Genomic DNA, 22,825 nt, shown 5'->3' with positions numbered 1-22,825 from the left:
GTTTTTAGTTCGAGCAAGATGGGCGTGTGCCCGACCCGACTGAGTGTAAAATGACGCACGATAGTTCGGTCGGCAGGTGCATGCCGGAGCCAGTAGCTCGCCCACTGACAATTAAAAGACCTCTTAAGGCCATTAAGTTATTAATTGTCATTAATTTTTCACTGCCTGTTCAACCTAACAGTTGGCGGGCAGGCGAAAAGGATAAGTGGCCTTTGCATTTTTTTTTGGAAACCTCATCCACAGGCAGGATGAGATTTACAAAAGCAAATACAAACGAAACAAAAACTTTGTTTTTTAATTAAAAACATGTCCCTGCTCATGTGACAGAGTCACATGAGGGGACACGTTTCATTACATTTTTCTGTGCCTTATTAATTTTTTCAATATCTTCTTCATCTCCCTGAGGCAGCTCCGTGCCTCGGAGATTATTCAGTGCTCTCTTGTGCGCGTGTGCAAAGTTCGTGTTATGCCTGTTTACCCTCTCCCCCCCCCCCCCCCCCCCCCCCCCCCACCCCCGCACAGGTAGCGCTGAGTGCTGCCGCTCGCATATCTTACTGAGCAGGCCTTAATTGGCCCCCCAGCGTGAAATCGCGGTGTGATATCAATCGCGGGTGGCTTCCCAACTGCCCACGCAGATTCCACACACCTAGGGCAAAATTTTGCCCATTTATTGGATGGTTTTACAGTTTTTTCCCCACTTTAGTCACTTTTCCTTTGAGTATTTTTCACTTAATAATTTCACACTCAAAACTCATTTCTTAAGAAGCTTCTAACTAGAAATGGAAGGTGCTTTCTGTGATCTTGAAGAAATCTGTCCATATAACTAGTAAACTTAATCAAATCCTTCAGTATTAAGTTTTCCCAATGCCTGTTCAGATAAACTACATGTTTCTCATTTTTTAATAAGATTGCATATCTGTGTCATCAAATGAAAGGGAATGCTTGTCCTGCGCACTATAACATTTATTCTGGATCCAAGCAAGAGAAAAATGGAGGGAAGAACTCAGTATTTAAATTTGTTGGGCTGTAATAGTCCTCCATTCTCACTAGAGGGAAACAAATACCTCTGTTGTCAATTATCCCAGTAAACATGTAGCCAAATCCCTTGAATCCCTCACACGATTTGTGTGCTCCAGGTCACAATGCAGTAAACGCTTATTACCACACAAACATCCAATGATATAGCCTCTTTGGAGCTCTTTTTGCATCATTAATATACATTTTAAGTATAACTGAATAAGTTAATACTAATTTTCATGATGTTTCCCCTTCTGGGAGACACTAGAGCTAGGGGACATAGTTTAAAAATAAGCAGTCTCCCATTGAAGATGGAGCTGAAAGGGAATTTTTTTTCTCTTGGAGGGTCATGAGTCTTTGGAACTCTCTTATCCAGACAGCGGTGGAGGGAGAGTCGTTGAATACTTTTAAGTCAGTGGAAGATAAATTCTTGACCAACAAGGGTGTCAAGGGTTATCGGGGGTAGGCGGAATATGGAGTTGAGGCCACAATCAGATCAGCCATGATCTAGTTGAATCACAGAGCAGGCTTGAGGGGCCAAATGGCCTACTCCTGCTCCTCATTTGTATGTTCGTACGTATTATCAACAAACTAGCATGGTTAAAATTTGGGTTAGAAAGTTTCTTCTGAATTCCCTATTGGATTTCTTGAGGCCATCAATATAAGACAATCACTGAGTTATGCTCTTCCCCACAAATGGAACTGGATTTTACAGAGATGTGGGGCAGCAAGGGGCAGACACCTCACCCGCATACCCCCCACACCACCTACCCCACCCACCACCCCCCACCCCACCCACCATCCCCAAACCGCCTCCCCACCCAACCCTCCCAACCCACACCCTCCAAACCGCCCACCCCACCCACCGCCCCCTCAATCCCCACCCCCACCACAAAAGAAAATTGGCCAGCAGTTGATGCACCACCTGCGGCAGGCTAATGTTGGTGACACTGGGGCTTCCAGACCTTAGTTGGAGGAAGTCCTACCCTCAAGAGCTGCTGGCCAATCAGTTCTAGCAGTCCCGGCAACACCAGAACTCAGTAATGCATGCTGCTAGGACAGCAAGGAGGAGCAAGAAGAAGAGCGATGGCTGCCAGAGACAGGTAAGTCTTGGGCTTTTAGGGTGAGGAGGGAACCAAGAGTCCAGAGAAGAGGAAAAGTGGATGGGGGCTAGCTTTTGGGGGCAGGTGATGAGAAATGAAGAGAGGGTGTGACATCTTGGTGGAGGGGTACCTCCAATGCACACAGGATACCCCTTGAATGATGTGTCCTCCCCTTCCTTCCGACCTTTGTTCAACTTGGTCTCAAAAACGTCTTGCTGCCAAAATGTACCACCTCACATTTGTGTTGAACTTCATTTACCAATTATTTGCTCATTCTGAAAGTTTATTAATGTCCTCCAGTAATTTTTTTTGCAATCCCTCTCAATATTGGCTATCAGCCCTCCCAACCCACACCTCTACCAACCCACCAATTTGGTGTTGTCCACAAGTTTCGATATCGTGTTTTTGATACAAAAATCCAAATAATTAATGTAAATTCTGAATAGTAGTGGCCTCTGGATTTTGGGCTATTCTGTATTGTCTCACTTTAAATTTTGTCAGATTTTCATATCACAGTACTTATCTATCAAAGTAGCTCACAGGTGAAAGTTATGCCAATAGAAACAGCAAGAAATTAGTGACTCTGTGATATTTGCAAAATTAAGATTTACAATTTAAGCAGCCCGAGAATCCCTAATACAATTGAGCCAAAACAAATGTAAGCATTTTTAAGGTTAATGGATGCACATCACAAACTCTGTTGTGAACATCATCTAAGTTTATAAAGAGTACCAAAGGTTAAAATTCCTCTTTCCTCTCCTGAAGGTGAGAAGGAAGGGTAAATGTTCATCCGAGAATGAAGTGGACTATAACTAACAACTCCATAACGCAGAAATGTAATCAGTAACCACTCCACATCACACACGCTCCAAAATATATTGTTATAAAAACATTTTTTTAAATCAAAAATGACTTTTATTTACTCAGTGGGCTGAAACCACAGAATAAGTTTTTTTTTAATGAATAATTGCATTTTAAATGACTTAAACAGCAGTACCTAAGATGTCCAAGCAAGTACATAACTACATCTTGCCACTTGCGAACTAATAAGAATGAAGCCGGGCTGTCTAGAAGTAGCCCACCAGAGACAATCAACTTAGACAAGTGTGAAAGACCCATCTCCCGAACCATTCACAAAACATCTAAACATAACCTGTGTATTCAGCTAGGTGTGGACCAAGCCATTGGACTCAATCACTTTGGACAATGGCTTGCCCTGTCTGAGAAAGGAACTCCACCAGTCACAATCCAATCATTTTTAAACAATGGACCTGGAATCAGCTTGCTTTGACCATGTTTGGGTGACTGTCCAGTTGGTGGAAGGTTATGTGATAAGCTGACAATTTTTGTGTTTTAAGAAACTGCGTCCAAGCACAGCTAATGTAAGGCCAGAAAGATTGTGAAGTGGCACTTTCTCTCTCTAGCCATCCTACAAGCTTGCGTCCTGCCTGTTTATTTGACCAGCCACACACTACAGGCAGCACCTAAATATCAACACAGCAGCTGCTGACTTCAGAAGAAAAGACAGAAATCACACATCAACATTTTTTAGTTATCTCGACACAGAATCCAGAAAGACCATTGAGCCCAGTCTGTAGTCTTCCAAGCCATCAATCTACAGGATCCATATACCACTGACTGTTTTGGACTCTTAAACCATTTAAGCTACCCTCCCACTTTGTAAATGACTTGTGTGTGTGTGTGTACTCCTGAGTGCACGTGAGAGAGAGTTGGAGCATTTTATTATTTTTATTTAGATCGGGTGTTAAGTACAATAAATACTATCTTCTTTTCCATTCAAAGTACAAGAAAACCTGTCCAAGTGTGTCTTTTACAGTCACAGCACTTAAACAGTTAAACACTGATTGAATTGGCAAGCCATTCTTTAAAAAGAAACACCTTTTGCAGCCAACCAAGGGGTGGAAAAAGACAGGAGCCATGCTATTACTTCTCATCTGACTGTAACCACTACTAATGAACAGTAGCTAATTCTTCTTTTACTTAAACAAATGGTCACTTGAACTGAATCCAGATTTTTCTTGCAGAATTAACTGACCCAAGATATTTACTGCCTAACTTTAGATTTTTAATAGTTTGGGTTTGCTGTAAATCACAATAGTCATATGTTTTGGGAATCATACAAAATTTGTGCTATAGGGAACACTGCAGAAAGGTTTTTATGGTTTCTCAGTGACTTATAATGTTTATAACATCAGATAATAATCCATTGAAATTATTGATTCATGAAAATCAGAGCTCTTTTGTTTGGGTAATTCAGTAAGCAATAACTGACTGTATGGGCTGCAGTAGTACACAATTATCCTCACAAAAGCCACTATTTGTCTTTTATGATTCACCATTCTCTACGTGAAACCATTTTATTATTTTGTCAAATGGGTTGCAAGATTCTCAATGGTACCGCAATTTGGTGGTGTGTTCCATCCACAGCACAATGTTATTCCTCTGAATCTTTTAAGGATCTTTCTTATCTTCATTAGACTCTTTACTCTGTCTCTAATGGTTCTGCTTTCATACAAATTGTACCAAGAAGACAATCCACCTAATGAAAATAATGTTAAAATGCACAAATCTTTTAACAGGCTACAGATTCTTTTGTGAACCAAGAGTATGGGCAGCCAATATTTTTTTCACGTGCAAACACATTGCTGTATCTCTTTTCTTGGGGGATTTCCCATCACAATATCAAGCACTCTGTCCCAGTTCCCACAACCCCATTATGTCCACCAAAAGCTTGTTGGAGGCATTCCACTTCATAATTTGCCATTTTAGACTCAACAGCATTTTATGTATCTCAGTTCACAAAAACAGCAAGCAACAAATGTATTATTAGCAAATGAAAAAAAAACCTCTCACTAAAGGATTTGTGTCCACATGATTGTATGAATAAATGAACATAACCTTGTGAGCTTTCTGATTTGTCATTGTCAATCATAATATTGTACATTATAGATGGAATGTTCCCAGAATTGCACCAAGTGCGTTTGCGGGCAGGTAAAATGACGTCGGCGGGTATTCATGCCATATCTTCCAGAGTCCGCCTCATTATTTATGCATTCCCGGGAAACACGCCGTTTCCATGGCAGGCGGGTCTCATTCATCTGCTCGCCATCACGCCAGCCACCATCTTTAAAAGGCAGCCGCCAGCAAAGCACTCATCGCCATCAGCTCACCACCGCTGTCCAGGAGACATGGCTAGCATAGGCAAAAAGACTGCAGCTCCCCGCTTCAACGACGGGTCCCTCGGATGACTGCGGGCAGAGGCCCAACAGGATTTGTTCTACTCCCGCTCTGGCCACAGGATGGATAGCAATGTCACCAACCTGGCTTGGGAGGTGGAGGTATCGGTGGTCATAGTGAACGCCCTGCAGAGGACGTCAGCCATCCAGTGTCACAAAAGGATGAATGATTTCCTCCATTCCATCAGGGTAAATCACTCTTCTCATCACTCCCAACTCATACACTCTCAAACCCATCACACACCCGCAGAGCTCTCACTCATTGCTAGTGCAAGGGACATCGCCATTCAGTCTCTCACACACACCTTCATTGTCCTCATCCCATCCATGGGACCACTCACCATCCACACAGGCCAGGCATACCTATCATCTGGCATGGCAGGAGTCCTGATACACTCTCCCCATCTCTATCCATGCAGGACAAACTGGCTCACAACAGGAGGGAAAGGTTGTATTCAAGTGGAGGGTTGCCGAAGATCAAAGTTCTGACAGAATTCGAAAATAGAGCCATCCAGCTGGCTGGCGATAACCGGCACCGGTCCTGTGCTGACGGTGAGGTCGGCTCTGCTCTACCAAGTGAGGGTCCAGCAGTGCAACATCCATCAGACAACCATGCTGTGAGTGATGTGTCCTCTTTCACAGGCCACTGACATGCACTAATTTTCTCCCCTTGCTTTTGCAGACACATCTGCCAAACAGCCGACAAGAGCCCATGACCCAGGGCCTCCAATCAAGCCCCAGAGAAACCTCTGAAGAGGAATCTGAAGGCATCCTCCCTGAAGTCCCATCACAGCTCTCACCCACAACCTCCACCAGCGCAGAGGCACACACCTCAGTGGGACCTAGCTTTAGAGTGGCCTCGGGATCACAATCGAACTGTCTGATCCACAGCAGGCAGAGGCAGGGACTCTCCAGGGCACCGGTATTCAGGGGATTGCTGGAGGCCAGAACATTGCTGAGTCCAAGTCAGATGACGAGCCTCTGGACTTGGTTATGTTACAGTTGCTGGAGCTACAAAAGCAAGCTCAGGAACAATAGGAAGGGATGTCCGCTGCACTCCTCAGATTGCAAGGCATGATGGAGGAGTCCATCCATCTTCAGGCTGAGGTGATAGTGCCAGCATTGCAATGCACCGAGGTCAACACCGGCAGGATGGTGGCCACCATGGAGACCTGGTTCCCGGAAGTCACTCCTGCACTGCTGCACGGGCTTAACTTCATCACTGATGCCATAGTTGGCCTCGAACAGTACGCGAGAGGGGTGCTGGGCAGCTCAATCTCACTACAGGTCTCCCTTCCGCTCACAGAGTCAGCCAGGGGCCCTTAGGCACCCATTGGGAGGAGGATCAGTAGGTGCATGCTCTAGGGCCATCCACCCAGGTGACTCTGGGAGTGACCGGCCCATCTGAATCCTATCTTCCTGTGACCTCTGCAGATCCAGCTTCACAGACTTAGAATGGTGCTACTGCCACACAGCAGGACCCCGAAAGCAGGCTGGGGCCCTCCAAGTTTCAGCCCTCCAGGCAACGCCCGCCAAAGTCATCACAGAAAAGGTGTCACAGTTAGTTGCACAGCCTGTCCACGGGTATTGATCACTTGTACATTCTGTTCACTGTTGTCAATAAACTCCTAAGAATGTCACCCTGCCTGTGGTTCCTTGTTCTGATGAGCAGTGTTCTTGTCACTCAGCTGTGAAACCTTTCTGCGCAAGATAAAAGGCAGGTGTCTCAGTCCAGAGCCTCTTCCCTGTGCTCTGTGCAGCCTTCAGACCACAGTGATGGTCCAGCCTCACACTCCTTGGAGACATTACTGATATATGCACCTCGGCGGTGCTGGTCATAGTGGGCAGGCGCCACAGAGTCCTCTCATAACCTCTGTGTGCTCTCAGCACCTTTAAGGTGGGCTTAGCCCTCATCACACCAGCAGCTGCGATCAATGATGCTGTACACCAGCTCCTGAGGGTCTGAGGTGCTGAAGGCAGACACAGCATCCAATGCGTCTAAAGTTTCATGGCTGCATCTCTGAGATGGCCCTGATCATGGAGTGCAAGCGAGCTGCCCTCAGCCAGACAGGAGTCAGACATTCTCAGAGGCCATGTGAAGATCTGCGGAGTGTCCTCACTGCATGTTGTCATCATCCTCCTGCGATTGTGCGACTATTAGGACCTGCACTGCATCACCATGACAGGAGCATTCTCACAGATGGCATTGGCACTGCAATGAGCCAGACTGGAGTCAAACGCCCACAATTGTGATGTGAGGATCTTCGGGAACACCACACTGCATGTCGTCATCATCCTCCACAAATCTGGCAGCTATGAGGGCCTCCCGAGCTCACCTGCTTCATCTAGTCAGTGCGAGACCCTCATCCCCGTCATTGTTGCCATCGAGGACCCCCTCAACCTCATCCCCATTGGCGTCCTCCTCATCTAGGAGACGTGCAACTCCTCCATCTCCTCTCCCCTTTGCAGCACCAGGTTGTAAAGGGCACAGCAGACAACGATGATGCTTAAGACCCTTTCCAGACTATATCTCAGGGCTCCACCAGATCAGTCCAGGTACTGGAACTGCATCTTCAGCATCCCGATGGTCTGCTCCACAAGTTGTGAGCTGCTGCATGAGCTTCATTATTACGTCGCTCTGCTGCAGTCTGAGGCCACTGCACGGGTGTCAACAGCCACGGCCTCTGCAGGTAGCTCTTATCCCCAAGGAGCCATCCCTGCAGCCTCTGCGGACCCTGGAAGACTGCAGGGATCTGCGAGTGACTCAGGATGTAGGTGTCGTGCACGTTCCCTGGAAACCGTGCGCACACCTGCAGGATGCGTTTCTGGTGGTCACATACCAGCTGCACGTTCAATAAGTGGAAGCCCTTGCGGTTGATGAAGTCCACCGAGTGCAGCAATGGAGACCTGAGCACCACATGAGTGCAGTCAATCGCACCCTGCACCTGTGGCAATCCCGAGATCAGGGCGAATCCAATGACTCTTGCATCTGGCTGTCCAGGTCCTGGGCGAAGTGCACAAAGTTATGTGCCATGGAGAAGATGGCACCTTTTGGATATATTTGTGGGTGGCAAATTGTGAAATCCCACAGAGGCCACCTGTGAAGCCCTGAAAGGAGCTACTGGCATAGAAATTGAGCACCACAGTCACCTTCACAGCGAGTGGCAGTGGATGCCATCCATGACCTCTTGGTGCCAAGTCCTACAGTAAATGGCAGATGTGAGCCACCAGGTCCCTAGACATGAGTAGACGTTAGCAACACTGGCTCTCAGTCATCAGCAGGAATGGCAGGCGGTGCCTATAGACCCTGGGTGTCACTAAGCACCAACCAACCATGGCTCGCTGTTGCTCCGGGCAGCATGTGCGGGAGCCCCTGCCCCTTCTTCATGAGGTTGCTGCTCTTGCCTTTGCATGGCCAGGTGCCTCAGTCACTGTCTCCTCCATCTTCTATGGTCTCTGTAGCCATCAGGCATAAGGTAGGTCACCAGGATCCATGATCCTGACGTGGCCCTCCTGAGACATGGAAGAGAGAGAGATGTGGATATCATAGCTGTACTTAGCACCTTTCCTGGCCCTGTGTGATTGCCCCTTAATGCTTCCCGGAGAGTGCTGGTCATCACTCGGATGGAGAGAGATAAGTGCGCTGCATGGCTGCCCTGGTCAACCTGTGACATGGGGGACACTGGTCCAAAGCAGGATGCTGAGATTGAAAGGGGCTGTGAGCGTCTCCAGCAGTGACTGTTACATGGCCCGCATTGGCAAGGAGATTGTAAAATGTGTGCAGTCCAACTGCTCCATGGTCCAATAAAGTGGTGGCGGACTCTAAGTCTGTGCTGGGGGCGAGGTGGTGGGGTGGGAGGGTGGGGGGCGGGGGAGGGGGGGGGGTGGGGGGGGGGAGGTAAAGTATGGAGCATTTGGTGGCCCTTTGGTGCCTCCACGTTTCTTGTATGAGTGGGCAGGCTAGGACCCTGACCCCAATCATATCACTGTGGCTGCGCCTGATCTGTCTTGGTTGCAGAGGCTTGGTCAGTTTATACAGGTGTCCCTAATGCATGACCACTTCCCTCACTTACCCTGCCCCCCACCTCGATTGCCTGTGCGTGGGATGCAATGCCAGGGCAGCACTTCACCCCTCCACCCCTCAGCAGTCACCTCCGAGGCTGGCCAGCATTTACCCCCGGACACCAACCCTCCCTCAACAGTCGCCTCCGGGGCCAGGCATCAGTTTCCCCCAACCTCCAGAGCCGCTGAGACCTGTAACAATGGGCGAGCTGTGGAGAACGCGGAGACTCAACATACATTTGAAATGTCTAAACACAGAGGCAAACGCAATCAGAATGAAATTGGGCCTGGTGCCTTATCGACTGCGGTGTCCGATACTACATCTGGTAACAACATGGCGGCTTCCCGTGCTGAATTTAATTCTGTCAGCACACGTACTGACTTACAGAGCACTGTTCTCGCTGAATTTGCTGGACTCCAACTGTTCGGAACTGGATTCCTCTGTTGCTACTCTACAGGCCTTTGTCACCTCCTTCAGTGAAAGGCTGCAGGATGTTAAACAATCAGCTACTGACTCGAGTGACAGAATTGCGGCTCTGGAGACCTGCTGCACCCAGCTGGAAGCCCAAAATGCTAAATTGTCGATGACCTGGAGAATCGCAGCGGATGACAAAATTTAAGGATTCTCTCGGTGCCTGGGGATGAGGAACAGGAAAACCCTATAACTTTTACTGAGGCACTCCTTTTGGAGGTTTACAGCAAGGAGAGTTTCGATTCACTGCCGGAAATGGATCGAGCCCCTTGCCCTTTGGCGTCGCAGCCAAAGCATGGCCAGCCCTCAAGGCCAATAATACTAAGACTATAGAGTATAGGAGCAAATTATGTGTCTGTCTAGGTCAACTATATTTTTGTGGAAGCAAGATATTCAACTACCCTGACCTCAGCGTGGATCTAGCCTGGTGTCATGAGGAATACAAATCTGTTCAAGCCCAACGTCGTGAAGCCGGACTTAAACATGGCCTTCTCCACCCTGCTCGCCTGCATGTAACTTTCAATGAAGTGAATAAAATTTTCAACACACCACAAGAAGCTTCAGCCTTTCTCAAGGACACAATTATACTTCTCTTAACAAGTCACGTCATGACTTCACCCAGGACAAAATGGTACTCAATGCTTAATTAGGTAACTATGCATGATGGATCTGTTACACAATGGACAGAATTTTTAAGTCAGTGTGTGCGCGCGCCCCCGACCTGATCCAACGCAAAATCACATGGGATGATATCGGGCGAGTGTCCCAACATCATCCCGCGCTCACACGATACTTCGGTTGATGGGCGTGCACAAAAATTGGAAGCAAGCCCGCCGACAATTAAAAGACCAATTAGTGCAATTAGAGTTGTAATTCTCTCCGATTTTTCCCATAGGTTAACCATATCTAATAAAGGATTAAATATTTTTAAGCCAGAGCTCATCCATCTAAAGAATGTTAAAACTGACCAAAAGGAAAATATATATGTATATTTGGAAAAGAACAAGAAAAAGGGAAAAAAGAAAAGAGAAGGGGTTCATTGCAGACAAGTCTGCCCTCTTTCCTTTGTAATTACCCTTATTTAAGTTTAGGACAGTAGTTTCTGACCCAAGTTTCTCACTCTCAAATTGAATGCTAGATTCTACCATGTTAGGTCACTGTTTTCTAGGGGATCTTTTACTCTGAGATCATTTATTAAACCTGCCTTATTACACATTACCAGATCCAAAATAGCCTGATACCTAGTTGGATCCACAACATATTGTTCCAGGAAACAGTCCCGAATACACTTGATGAATTCTTGCTGCTAGCTACCTCTGCCAATTTGATTTTCCCAATCCACATGAAGATTAAAGTCACACATGATTAATGTACTGCCTTTTTTACATGCCCTCATTATGTTCTAAGTTATTCTCTATCCTACAGCATAGCTACAGTTAGTGGACCTATAAACTACTTTCACCAGTGTCTTCTTCCCCTTGTTATTTCTTACCTCCACCCATATGGATTCTGCATCTTCCGATCCAAGATCATTTCTTGCTATCATACATATTCCATCTCGTACTAACAAGGCTACTCTACCACCCTTTCTTTCCTGCAAGTCACATATCCCTGAATATTTAGTTCCCAGCTTTGATCTCCTTGTAACCATGTCACTGTAATGGCTATAAGATCATACCCATTCCATCAGGTTTTTTCTGGATACACATGGATTGGTAGACTCATGGTGTTTTCTATACCCGTCAGCCTGATAGTACTCCCTTCTCTCTCCTGTTTACCACATCTACTCAGGTATTGACTATTTTTTCTTTGACAAGAGGCTGCTCCCATTTATTCAATCTTGTGCGTACAAGAGTTTTGTGATCTCTGATCATGCCCCCTTAGCTTTAGCAATACGATTCCATGACCAACCTGTTTCTTGTCTTCTTCATATTTGTTCAACTTAACAAATACAATACTTCAAAATTGTCCCAACTGATGTGCCAAATTCTCTTAGTGGACCAGCAATATGCTAGTGCACCTACGCCAGTATTATACAAACAGCATCGGGCTCTACAGATTGAATTTGATCTTCTTTCACTAAACAAACAGAAAAGCTTATGCTTAGATTACATGGTTCATTTTATGAGCATGGTGAAAGAACCGGTAGACTCCTGGCTCACCAGCTTTGCCAGTCTGCTTCCTCTCAACTTATTACTGAAATTATCACTCCAACAGGGTCAACCACCACCAATCATCAGGAGATCAATGATCAATTCAAATTTTTTCATCCCACTCTTTATGCCTCAGACTCCTTTTCAGATCCTGGTTTATTTCACAAATTTTTTTGATAATATTGACATCCCATCTCTAATATCTGACTCTATGAATGCGGTAGAGGCACTCCTTTCCCAGGGTGAAATACTGAAGGCAATTAAATCCATGCAAAATAATAAGGCACCAGGGCCTGATGGCTTTTCAATAGAATTTTCTAAAAAATTCCCATCACAACTTTCTTCATTATTATTGCCATTTTCAGAATGCTTTTTCTCTAAAACATTCCATGCTAGCATCTTCATCTAGTCTTTTAAAGAGGGATAAGGATCCTCTCCATTGCAATTCATATCAGCCTACTTCCCTTTTGAATGCGGATGTCAAGATACTAGTAGCTGAAGCCTTAGCTCACCATCTTGAACCTGTCCTTCCATCTATTATCTCTCCTGAGCAGACAGGTTTTATACAGGGCAGGCAATCCTTCTCTAATTGAAGGAGTCTTTTCAATATTATTTATATGCATTCAACTACTCCTCTCCCTGAGGTTCTTAAGACTATGGATGCAGAAAAGGCTTTTGATAGACTGGAATGGGAGTACCTTTTTTCACTCTTCAAAAATTGGGATTTGGGCCCATTTTTTTAAAAAATGGATGGAACTATTATGTTCCCCACTGGTTGCTTCAGCACATACAAATAATATCCACTCTAAACTCCTACCTCCATTGAGGTACCAGACAGGGCTTTCCTTTTTCCCCCCTACTTTTCGCTATTGCTCTTGAGCCCCTGGCAATTTCACTGCAGACCTGTGGAGTTATACAGGATGGAGTCGAGCAGAAACTCTTCCTATATACTGATGACCCGCTTCTTTACATCTCTGATCTGGCCTGAATATCTTCTTTATTCTTGAGCAATTTAGTCATTTTCCAGGTTTTAAAATTAATTTGCGAAAGGGTGAAATTTCTCCAATTAACTCTATTGCAAAGTGTTACCTTCTTTCACCCCTCCCCTTCAAGGTCTCAATAAACAGTTTTAAATAATCAGGAATTTTAATTACTCGATCACTTGGCTAAGTGCTGCCTCAGGGAGATCGGCTAAACGTGTAAAAAAAGATAAAAATAGAAAAATAAAATTTCCCTTATATGTTCCCATTGTCACACGAGTTTGGATATGTCCATAATTTTTACAAAATTTTTATTCAATTTTTTTAAAGCCTACATGAAACCTCATCCCGGCCGTGGATGAGGGTTCATGTTTTTTCTAGTTCCCACCGGGGCTCCTGACCTGCTCGGCAACCTTAAGGTTGGAAGGGCAAATCCTTTCATTACTTAATTGACCCTGTCAGTGGCCTCAATTGCCCATTGACAGGTTGGCGGGCGTGCAGCTGATTTCACCGCGCTCCCGCCTTCCTGAAAATTTAAATCAGGTGCAATGGTGTCGGGAGTTCCCCCTGATGTCACCGCATGACATTTTACACGTCGGCGAGCGGGCCCCGCCCTGCTCACCGACTCGTAAAATTCTGCCCGTAGTCTGCCCTCCCCACGTTTCCTTCGCTACTTAAAAATCATTGACTTTGTGCACAAAAAAAAATGCTCAGTTTCCCTTATTGTCCCCTAAATCACCAATAGATATTATATTAGAAATAAATCCTTTTTCTGGGGGGTTTATTTCCAAATTGTATTCTCTAAGTTCTTCACTTCACTGCCTTTTGCTCTCTACCCTAAAAACTCTTTGGGGGCAAGATTTTGACTCAGATTTATCAGAAGTCTGAGAATGTTCACTCTGAACATTCCTCAGCTGCATGTGCAAGACATGGGTTGCTACAAATTAAAATCGAACATCGTATCCATCTATCCAAAATGAAATTATCTAAGATTTATCCAAATTTTGATCCAACCCATGATAAATGTCATACTGTCCCAACATCTCTAATTCATATCTACTGGCCATCTCTTAAATTGGCTTTATTTTGGATAAAAATGTTTACACCGCTCTCACATATTTTTAGTAGCAACATTGAACCTTCTCCTAATATAGCACTCTTTGGAATGGAACTAAATGGCATCCCCCTTACAAAAATTCAAACTGATGCACTCACCTTTTCAACATTACTGGCTAAACACATTATTCCATTAAATTGGAAACAGTCTGCCCTGTCTTCTTTCACTAACTGGATACAAGATCTTACGCTGAATCTTAAACTTGAGAAAATAAAGTACACTATAAAAGGCTGCACTGATAGATTTTACGTAGCTTGGCAACCTTTCTTAGATAATTTTGAGGAACTTCAGCTTTCTACTTTCATATAACTGACCCTAATTAGGTGGTATATAATATGTCATGTGAAACTATACCTGACAAATGATTGCTGTTGATTTTCTCTTGTTACTTTTATATTTTGGGAGCTGGGAGGAGTTTTTTTTCCTTTTTTTGTCTTTACATTTTCTTCTTCCTCCTACTTCTTTTTTCTTTTCCCTTTTTTTCTCTTTCTCTTTCTCTTTCAAATGTACGTGTATTAAACTATTGCTGTACTGTAAGTTTTTTTTGTATAGTCACTCATTATGATTGTTGTTAAAACTTAATAAAGAGAAATTTAAAAATTGGTTGTCAGCGTAATTCTTAGCAGACAATTATTTTGCAATCACATCTAATTTAGGACACTGTGTTTTGAGTTTTGCAAGCACGGGCTGGTTGGGTAGAGTCTGTACCTTGCCTGTTGTGAACAGCAGTTGGGATATGTTGTTTGATACGATCCGCCACTCTTTGGGATGTATGGCCTACTTACCAAGCACCACGCTGGCACTGAAATTCATACACCACATTACTCATTTGTGTGTTAGGTAGAACTTCTTTCTGGCTTGACGGCGGCATTCTGTTAGTGGCAATACCATTTATTGTTGCTACTGCATAGTAGCAACATGAAATAGCTAGCTTCACCTGTTGCTCAAATTTTTAAGATACCTTGCCCTTCCAGGGTAATCTGAGGTTGACTGGGCACTTCTCAGGGCCGCAAGTGACAGCCTTAGGCCCGTTCATGAGTTTGTGTGATATGCAATGCAAAATGATCTGATCAGGGTAGCCATCATCCTACAGGATGCCTTTGATGCTCACTGGTGCATTCTCCATGGCAACGCCTCTACCAAACAGCACTCACTTCACAGTATAAATTGTTGTTTTCTCCTTATATTGGTATTCTTGTGAAGTGCCCCAATGAGTGTAAGACAAAAGGCTTTGACGTGTGTCTTTTTTCAGCAATACTCAAGTTCTACCAAATGACTATTTGCAAAATAATTGGTGGTATGGTCAGTGTGAGAAGGAAAAAAATGTTAATATGGCTTGTGGTTAGAGATGCTGTGTAATTATCAGTTTCTGGCAGACCGAAATCTCCCACATCAGTTAGCTTACAATAAATTAGCCCTTTATGTCTTTTTAAGAAACCCCTATAACACATAAAAACCAACATTGGCCAGAGATCATGCACATTATGTTTGTCTCAAGAATTCAGAAACAACCACCAAAAAATACGTGAGTAAACATTTACTCTTTAGGGAGCAGCATGCACGGGAACAAATATTTTACATTTCTACTACTGTCTGATAACAAGTAACTGTTCTACAGAATGCTGTGGCAGATGTTGAACCGTAGCAATTCATTGCAGGGTACCTCAGCTGTAATTTCAATTGAATTTGATAGCTTTCTTTTACATAATAAAATATCTGTTAGCCATAACACATGGTTCAATGTTTAAGTTATAGTCATACATTCACTCAATACTGTTTACAATAGTAGTTACATTTGCTAATTTACTTGAACTTTTAAAGTTCTGATATTAGGGAAGAGAGCTGGAGGCAGTTAGGAAACAGGACAATTCTGACCCTTACTGAACATTCATGTGCAAACATTAGGCATGCTGGAGATCAATCGCCTCACATAGATGGAAACAGGAAGAAATAATTATTTTATTCCAGCATGCTCTTGAATATCTTTTAGAAGCAGATTCATTAAAGCATTACTGGAGGACTGGTTGTCTGCTCTGTGATGGATGAGATATGGTAACATAGCAATTATATTGCAAGGCTAGTAATCCCAGGGCCTGAACTAATAACCTGGAGACATGAGTTTCAAAGCCATCATAGCAGTTGAGGCATTTAGTCAGCCAGTAACCTGCTCACTGATGCTCATTTTGGGTTCCGCCAGGATCATTTGGCTTCAGACTTCATGACAACCTTGGTCCAAACATGGCTAAACTGAATTCAAGAATTGAGGTAAAAGTGATTGCCCTTGATCTGAATGTAGCATTTGACCAAGTATGGCATCAAGGAGCCTTAGTAAAATTGAAGTCAATGGAAATTAAAAGGAAAACTCGTAACTGGCCTGAGTCATACCTAGCGCAAAGGAAGATGTTGGTAGCTTTTGGAGGCCAATCATCTCAGCCCCAGGATATTGTTGCAGGAATTCCACAGGGCAATATCCTAGGCTTAGCCATCTTCAGCTGCTTCATCAATGACCTTCCTCCCATCATATGATCAGAAGTCAGGATGTTCACTGGTGATTGCATAATGTTCTGTTCCATTCAGAACTCTTCAGGTAAAGAAGAATGAGTTTAACCAGCTCCCCCTTGACATTCAATGACATTATCATTATTAAATGCCCCACCATCAACATCCTGGGGAACACCATTGACCAGAAGCTTAACTGGACCAGCAACATAAATGCTGCAGCTATAAGAGCAGGTCAGTGGCTGGCTATCTCAGCAAGTGATCAACCTCCTGACTCACAAAGCCTTTCCATCAGCAAAAAGCACAAGTCAGATATATAATGGAATACACTCCACTTGCAAGGATGAACACACCTCCAACAATACTCAAGAAACTGGGTGCCTTCCAAAACAAAACAACCTATTTGATCAGCACCCCATCCACCACCTTAATTACTCACTTCCTCCATCACCAGCAAAACCTGGTTGCAGTGTATGCCATCTACAAGCTTCTTTGACAGCACTTCCCAAACTCTAGAAGATCAAGGGTAACCAGCTCATGGGAATGCCACCACATCCAAGTTCCCCTTGAAGTTACAGTTCATCCTCATTTTGAAATATATTGCTGTTCCTTCATTGTTGCTGGACCAAAATCTTGGAACACCCTACCTAACAGCAGTGTTCTTTGTTACATGGACTGCAACAGTTCAAGAAAGTAGCTCACTATCAGTTTCTCAAGGCAAGGAAGGGCATAAATGCTGTGAATGAATAGATTAAAAAAAATGTGAAAATAAATGTATTTTATTGATGATCTAATAAAAAAGTCCATTTGCATCCAATTTGTCCAAATTTTAAAAACTTTAAACTTATCATATCCTCTCCCAACTTGTTTTCAAGAGATGAAATAACCGGGGCAATGAACCTTTCTCATATGGCCCTTAAGGTCTGAGATCGACTGTGCAAATTTTTTCTATACCTCTCCAATAATTGAATTTCCTTTTTGAAACAGGGAGACTAAAACTGCACACAGTACTTCAAATGTGGTTTCCCCAGGATCAAACAGAATTTTAAAATGACTTCCTTAGATTTATAAACCCCTTTCTATTCATCCCAACTTTCTATTTGCTTTTTTAACAGCCAGGGAATATTGTGCTCATTGTGTAAGTGACCTACCCACAAAAACCCTTAAATCTCTCTCCTGTTTCGATACCTTAAGTGCAAAACACATACTCCACATTCTCTACGCCAAATCTCAATCTTACACTTGCCTGCTTTAAATTGCAGCTGCCATTTCTGCCCACTTATCGAGCTCGTCGAGGTCCTTTTTGGATTTGTGCTCAAGGATAAGGTCAGGACCTCTGCCTTTGTTTGTACCTCATGGAAGAAAATGTAGAGAACCCTTTTATCTTGGTTCATTTCATCTCACAGAACCGTATTACCTGTTGTGTCATTCACATATAATGTTATCATTAGAGAATTTTACTGTCAAGAGGCTGATTACTCCATTACTCCCAACTTGGTACCAGCTGTAAACCTGGGCACTTTATACATAATTATTTCCTCAAATTCATTTATAAAAATGATAAGCAACCATACTTCTAACTCTGAACCTTGTGGCATCCAAAGGTAACTGGCTGCCAACACACACACACACACATATCCCTCCCTGATTGATGCTTCCATGCCAACCATCCCTTTATTATCTTCAATTGTCACATTCAATTCCAACTAAGTAATAAACATAAAGCCAGCATCCCTACCTGAAAACTTTGACAGAATTCTGCACGCAACAGTGTTAAATTACACTCAGGTGCAATACTCTGCGTTCCAAAGTGATCTTTCAGTTATCATTAGATATCTGAAAGTGATCAAGTGCAGTCACTGACCTGAAATTAATTCACACAGCACTCAAACCACGTCAATTGCAAACATTTATTTGCTTGCAGGTGTTCACCTGACATCATTGGTGTTCACATTACATGGAATGATGCTGCATCAGCTCTCAGCTAGTTTCAATTGCGCTTGGGGCTGTTTAAGTGCTCACAAATAGAAATCTATAAGTCCCTGCAGTTGTTGGAAATTTAACTAAGTCTCTGCAGTGTGGTTTAATTGCACATACTAGCAAATATTATGGGCGATCTCTACATGTTTACATGTTTACCTCCCAATTTCCAGTGTCACGGAAATGCATCCACCAAACCTTTGACATATCCCCACCCTCTCCTGCCACCCTCCCCCCCACTGACCACCTGACCTCCTCTATTCCCACCCACTACCTCCTCCCCCAGCCGCCATACCCCCAGCCCCCTTCTACCCACTTCCTACCCCCCCAACACCTTCCTACCCCCCATCCCCTACACCCTACCCTCCCTCCTAACCACATACTACCCCCGACCGCCACCCCACCACCCACTCCGCCCCCCCACCAACACTCCTTTCAGATCGGGGGGCTAGCCGGAACCCAAAGTAACATGGAAGTGGTGTCAGAGGCCTACTCAGCACATATGCAGCCTGCATGGGACCATTTAAGAGCGAGGTATGTTTTGGACTGTGGAGACTGGGAGAGAGAAAGAGAGACAGAGAGAGAGGGGGAGAGGAATAAAGAGAGGCAGACACAGAGAGGGGACAAGGAGGACAGCGAGACAGACAGAGAGAGAATGAGACACAGAGACAGTGCCTTTCACACCCACTAGACTTCCCATAGCATTTTGCAGCCAATAAAGTACTCTTGGTAGTGTAGTCACTATTGCAATGCAGGAACTGTGACAGCCAATTTGCGCACAGCAAATGCCACCAAAAGCAACGTGATAATGACCAGATAATCTGTTTTTGTGATGTTGATTGAGGGATAAATATTGGCCAGGGTATTGAGGTAACACCCCTGCTCTTTATTGGAATCGAAATATGGGATCTTTTACGTTTACTGGCAGATGGGGCCTCATTTTATGTCTCACCTGAAGGATGGCACCTCCAATGGTGCAGCACTCCCTCAGTACTGCACCGGAGTGACAGCCTTGATTTATTTTGCTCAAGTCCCGGTGTGGGACTGAAATCAGCAATCTTGTGACTCAGTGTTACCAATTTGCCCATGGTTGACATATTATAATAAACAGGGTTGGTATAATTCAGCTTTAGAGCTATACCACATCTCTAAAAATAGACTAGTGGTGGATCAAACCATTCATGTAAGGAAATCCAAAACAGTGTATGGTAACTCAACATAAAATAACAATTTTGTTATTGACGTGAAAGTGAAATTATAATTCAGAGATTTGGGGAACAATTTTCTGAATAGTAAAGTCTATAATCCCAATCATTATTCCCCACAACAAAATAGAAGCAGACATTGCTCATTGGGCTGCAGCTATTCAGAGACACAGCAGCTGTTTCCCTGGAGTTCTGAGTAAAATAAGTAACAGACAGCAAGATCATGACAAAAAGAAACTTAATAACTAGATAATGGTCTAATTTTAAAACTATTCTTATAAATTTCTGTCCAGTGTTTCACTATCTATCCAGAGGAGACTTGCTCTACCAACTGTAAGTCCAGCGGTGCTAAATAGTCAATCTGTGACCATGGTTATCAACCAGTTTATCTATTGCCTATGTAAACTTCTATGTCCACAAGCTAATTTCATGCAATAGCCTAGATTAGTCAGGTGATATTCTGGTGAAATATCACTGCAATAGAAAAGATATAAATTGCTTGAAAACCTTTGTATCTTGACTATATACTAACTTTGGCAGAAGACCCAGGAAAACTGGAGTGAGATTCTAAGTTAGCACAGAGACGGTTATATTCCTGGACTCTATGCAGCAAAGTTACATACAGGTCACAAGCACCATTAAGATGTCAATGCAGGCCCTTGCTGAAATCCCCCACCAACAACATCCTGGGACTTCCTATTGACCAGAAACTTAACTGGACTAGCCAAATAAATGCTGTGACTGCAAAAGCAAGTCAGAGGCTTGGAATTCTATGGCAAGTAACTCCCCAAAGCCTATCCATCATCTACAAGGCACAAGGTCAAGGGTGTGATGGAAAACTCTCCACTTGTCTGGACAAGCACAGCTCCAGCAACACTCCAGAAGTCAACACCATCCAAGGCAAAGTATCCTGCTTGATCAGCACCCTATCTATTGCCTTAATAATTTGTTTCTTCCACCACTGGCATAGTGTATACAGTGTATACACAGGAGATGCACTGCAGCAACTTGCCAAGACTCCATCTGCAGCACCTTCTACAAGATGCAGCTATCCAACCCTGGGGAGGGGAGCATCTAATCCGAATGGGGGGCAATCTCGGACCACTATTGTAAGGAGGGAAAGAATATGGGGAGCCTTAGGTATGGGCTGGAGGGATGCACTCTTACTCCTCCTTACCCCAAGCAGTGCCTTCTCTGTGAAACTGTTCTTGCCTCATTTCAGGTACTGTGAAACCTGGCTGGCTAAAGTCTCCAAAGCAGGTTAAATTTGAGGAAGAGTCATACGGACTCAAAACGTTAACTCTGTATTTGTCTCCACAGACGCTGTCAGACCTGCTGAGTTTTCCAGCAATTTTTGTTTTTGTTTCAGATTTCCAGAATCCTGCAGTATTTTGCTTTTAAATTTGAGGTTGCCAGTCTCATTAAAACAATTGAATTGTCAATCTGCCTGCCGGGATGGATTGGCCACCAAACCTTTGTCCAGCCTCCATAGAACCCAGATGTGAGTGGATTGGAGGCAAGTTGGGGATGGGCTTGATGTTGAACCCAGCTCACATGTCTAAAATTCAGCCCACTGAGTCTCCATACACTTTCTGGTGAATTCTCTCTCCTGCAAATACCACTACTAACCACTTGTGACCACAAATCACTTCTCACAGATGAAACAGCAGCACAGTTCACTGTGTGAAAATTGACCCTCATGCACCAAAACTGCAGGGAATGCAATGTTTAGGAAAGCAGTCAGATATTCAGAAGGTAAACAAATGAGCCATTAACAACAGCTTAGTCAGCACATAAATATGGAACATCCAATAAAATGTACACAAATTACAGAATCGTCCCTGAATTGCACATGAAAAACATTTTACCCTTTTGTTTTATTCGTGCATGGGTTGTGGGCATTGCTGGCTAGGCCAGCATTTATTGCCCATCCCTAAATGCCCTTGTTCAGAGGGCATTTAAGAGTCAACCACATTGCTGTCGGTCTGGAGTCACATGTCAGCCAGACCAGATAAGGACAGCAGATTTCCTTCCCTAAAGGACATTAGTGAACCAGATGGGTTTTACGACAATCGGCAATGGTTTCATGGTCATCATCAGACTCTTAATTCCAGATTTTAATTGAATTCAAATTTCACCATATGCTGTGGTGGGATTTGAACCCAGGTCTCCAGGGTATTACCCTGGGTCTCTTTAACACTAGTCCAGTGACAATACTACTATGCCACCGCTTCCCCTTAAACCCGCCGGCTGCAGTGGTGGGTTTGCATGCCATATCATCCGCTTCCCGCCTTATTAATTATGCAGCCACAGGAAACATACTGTCTTGCTGGCAGGCAGCCTCTGAATCACCCACCATGCTGTTACCTCAACGTTTCCTCACTCCGGGTGCCATATCTAAACTGCAGCCACGCACACAGTTCTCAATGCTTACAGCCCAGGACTGCTCCAGTGAAGACATGGCCCTGAAAGCCAGGAAGAGTTGTGACCCATTACTGGAATGCCTTTTGGAGGCCCGCCATGATGTCACCCACCCCTGCTCTGGCAGCAGGAGATCCAGCAATCTCACAATTCCGGCTAGGGAGGTGGTGGCAATGGTGGTCAATGCCAATGCTGCACAGAAGAGGTTGGCCATCCAGTGCAGAAAGAGGATGAATGATCTCATCCATGCCACCAGGGTAAGGCAACCATCTCATCACTCTAAACTCACACTGACAAGGCCATCACACATTCACTGGCATCTCACTCACTGCCAGCTCAAGGGATATCACCACTCACTCTCTCACACACACCCTCACATCTCCATCCAGCCTCATCTCCTCTGGAGACTGCCTCCTCAGCCCTCACCATCTTAAGGTCACTTGCACAAATCAACATGTGCCCCCCAACATACACACCCTGGGATACCCCCCTTCCCCACTACAGCCCTCACCCTGCAGCCTCTTCCCTTGCCTGAGGCCACTTCTCGCTCTTCTCCAAA

General features: G+C 44.3%; 1 protein-coding gene across 1 annotated transcript in view; it reads right to left on the bottom strand.

Moving 5' to 3' along the window:
* The window catches only part of LOC121287294 (rho GTPase-activating protein 40-like), a 154,935-nt gene that overhangs the window by 100,071 nt on the left and 32,039 nt on the right, over positions 1-22,825 (bottom strand). The window lies entirely within an intron of this gene.

The sequence above is a fragment of the Carcharodon carcharias genome, chromosome 14 (genome assembly GCF_017639515.1).
Source record: "Carcharodon carcharias isolate sCarCar2 chromosome 14, sCarCar2.pri, whole genome shotgun sequence".
Taxonomy (NCBI): Eukaryota; Metazoa; Chordata; class Chondrichthyes; order Lamniformes; family Lamnidae; genus Carcharodon; species Carcharodon carcharias.
The sequence above is the reverse complement of the archived record's forward strand: the minus strand, read 5'-3'. Positions and strand labels throughout refer to the sequence as shown.